Here is a 2,582-nt window from a genome sequence, read left to right as displayed (position 1 = left end):
CTCTGGGCACCTGCTCCAGTGCTTCAACGCTCCCTGAGAATCTCTGCATGGTGCAGAGCAGCCCCCTCAGCCTGCTTTTGCCAAGGCGGGCCTTGCTAAAAGCCCGGCCTGTGTCTGCTGGGCTAGGAGGTGCCCAGAGGCCTGGCCATGAGGCAAGGCTGCAGGGGGAGTCAAGGGGAGCGGCTCGACCACCCTACGGCAGCTGCACTTGCTGAGGGAAGCTGGGCTCTTTTGGCGCAGGAGAGGCAAGGCCCTGTGGAGCCCCGCTGAAGAAAAGTTTCCCCTGCGTTGGCCAGGAATCGAACCCGGGTCAACTGCTTGGAAGGCAGCTATGCTCACCACTATACCACCAACGCACCTCCAGCAGCCCACATCCAGCGTGCGTGTGGGGGTGCGGGTGGGGGTGTGCGCGCACGCTTCTCTGTGTGTGAGATGTTGGCTAGGGAAACGCGAGCTGCTGCGTGCTGGTAATGGTGCCGCTCCCCATCGGCGTTTATGCGTGTGCCAGCTGTGCATGCCCTGTGCAAGCGTACCTGTGTTTGTGTGTATGTACCTGTGGTGGTTTAAGCACAGACGAACACCCACCCACCCACTTGCTCACGCCTTTCCCCACCCTCGGGGGATGCAGAGCCCTGAAAACAGGATGAGAAAACTCATGGGTCAAGATAAACACAGGGACAAGGCCTAGCAAAAATTGTTGCAGGTGAATCAGGCTTGGTTTGGGGACAATTAATTTCTTGCCAATCAAGACAGATTCACGCAGTGAGAAACAACAAGACAAACCTAAAACAGCGCCTTTCCTCTCCCCTGTCCCGGGCTCAACTTGACTCCTTCACACCACACTCCTTTAGCTGCCCAAGTGGCATGCATCTTCCCTCTGCTTTCTCTCACTCTTTTTGTTCCTTCCTCCTGTCCCTGTCTGGTGCTTTCTGCCCCTCCCGGAACACGTTTTCACAGAGGGGCCACAACCTTTGCTGATGGCTCAGCTGTGTCGTGCGTTGGGTCTACTGTGGAGCTGGAACAGGCTGTGTCTGACACAGGGCAGCCCCTTACCTTATCTCAGAGAGGCCGCCACCCTGCAGCACCCCCTCTCCCCTCCACTACCACCACCTAGCCACATGTAGCCAATACGGTGCCCTTTGGGAATACCGTAGGGCATAACATTGAGCTAACACAGGTCTCCCTCTGCCCCAGACAGAGGCACATTCACGCTGTCCCAGGCTAACGTGTGCTGGCATAATGTGCCCTTTGGTTGAATTAAAAAGGCACAGCAACTAGCCTGGATTTCTTCTTAGGCACCGGATATGTCCATATCTTGTACACTTGCCTAGTGTACATCAGCTCGGCAATCGGTGAGTGAAAAGCGGGCAATGCTAGGGTAACGATTCTCTACCCTGTCGTATAATGTGCAAGTAGGCCAGGTGGATCGTTTCTAGCAGAGGTTTCTTGGCCTATATAACTTGGTTGGATACGAGCATCTGCCACATGCCACGCTGCATGCCCATAAGTAATTTGTTTTGCAGGACTCTACCCATTACCTGTTCCTGGGCTGACAGCCATTTCTTGACCCCGTCCTACCCACCTGCTCTCAGGCAGACCTGTGGTTGGCTGTCAGGACCAGCCAACCCTACCCGTGTGCCCAGAAGCCCATCTGGAAAGGCAGCCCCCACTCTCTACATACAGGGAAGAGGCAACTTTTGACAGCGTCATTCCCCGTGGGTTCTCATATTGCTCTGTGATTGCCTGACAACCATTTTGGACACCATCATGCCTGCGTGTTCTCAGTGGCACTCTGTTCTGTGCCACTGCATTTGCTCCTTCTCATTAAAGACTTTGTGCAGCGTAGCTGGAGACTGGTGCTGGTTTGTTCTTCTCGCTTCTCAGCTAGCCACCTGCTCTGCAAGGAAGAGCAACTGGACTCTGTCCCGAGCTCTACCGCCAGTTGAGGGTGGAGCTCCAATGCACCAAAAATAAGCAAGCGGGCAAGAGAAAGACCAAAAAGCCTCGGGAAATGGAGTGTGAGTCTGTAACCCAGTCATCACGGCCCTGTGGTATCTCTGAGCGTCACCCTTGAGTACCACCATGGAAAGCATTCAAGAGCTAACATAATTTCTTCTGCCAGTGCACCCAGTGTGTCTTGCACGTACGCTCAGGAAGCAGTGACTTTTCACTGCCTGCCCTGAGTACCCCTGACAGAGGACAGAAGCAGGCTTATGAACTGGGCAGAGGTGACAACACTTCTGAGGCCGCAGGGAAATAACGGACACGCGTGCTCAGCTGAGTTGTGGAGGGTGCCTTCAGAAACATGCTGGGACAACTTGCCTTTCTGAGCCTGAATCTCAGCCAGAGCCCTGGCATTTGGAAGTCAGGTTTTATAGCTCCTTTCCTTTTGGTGATGCACCTTGCTGCTCACAGTTGTTTTGGAGGAAAAAAAGCACCTAAGCTGCTCAGCAGTAAACCAAGGCCCCCTACATGCAAGCGTGTGCAGCGAAGCACAAAGCGAGATCCAGTGTCGCTGCTTAGTCTCCTCTAGATGATGCATTACTCTCCTCAACACTGCGCCACCAAAGCCTCTCAGCAGT

At 54.4% G+C, this 2,582-nt stretch overlaps 1 non-coding gene across 1 annotated transcript; it reads right to left on the bottom strand.

Moving 5' to 3' along the window:
* Positions 1–284: 284 nt before the first annotated feature.
* On the bottom strand, positions 285–356 carry TRNAG-UCC (transfer RNA glycine (anticodon UCC)). The gene has a single exon. It is a non-coding gene; the product is annotated as a tRNA-Gly (tRNA).
* Between the last annotated feature and the right edge of the window lie 2,226 nt (positions 357–2,582).

This window comes from Nipponia nippon, unplaced genomic scaffold (genome assembly GCF_047370975.1).
Source record: "Nipponia nippon isolate SJK-2023a ecotype South Korea unplaced genomic scaffold, ASM4737097v1 scaffold_9, whole genome shotgun sequence".
In the NCBI taxonomy this organism is placed as follows: domain Eukaryota; kingdom Metazoa; phylum Chordata; class Aves; order Pelecaniformes; family Threskiornithidae; genus Nipponia; species Nipponia nippon.
The sequence above is the reverse complement of the archived record's forward strand: the minus strand, read 5'-3'. Positions and strand labels throughout refer to the sequence as shown.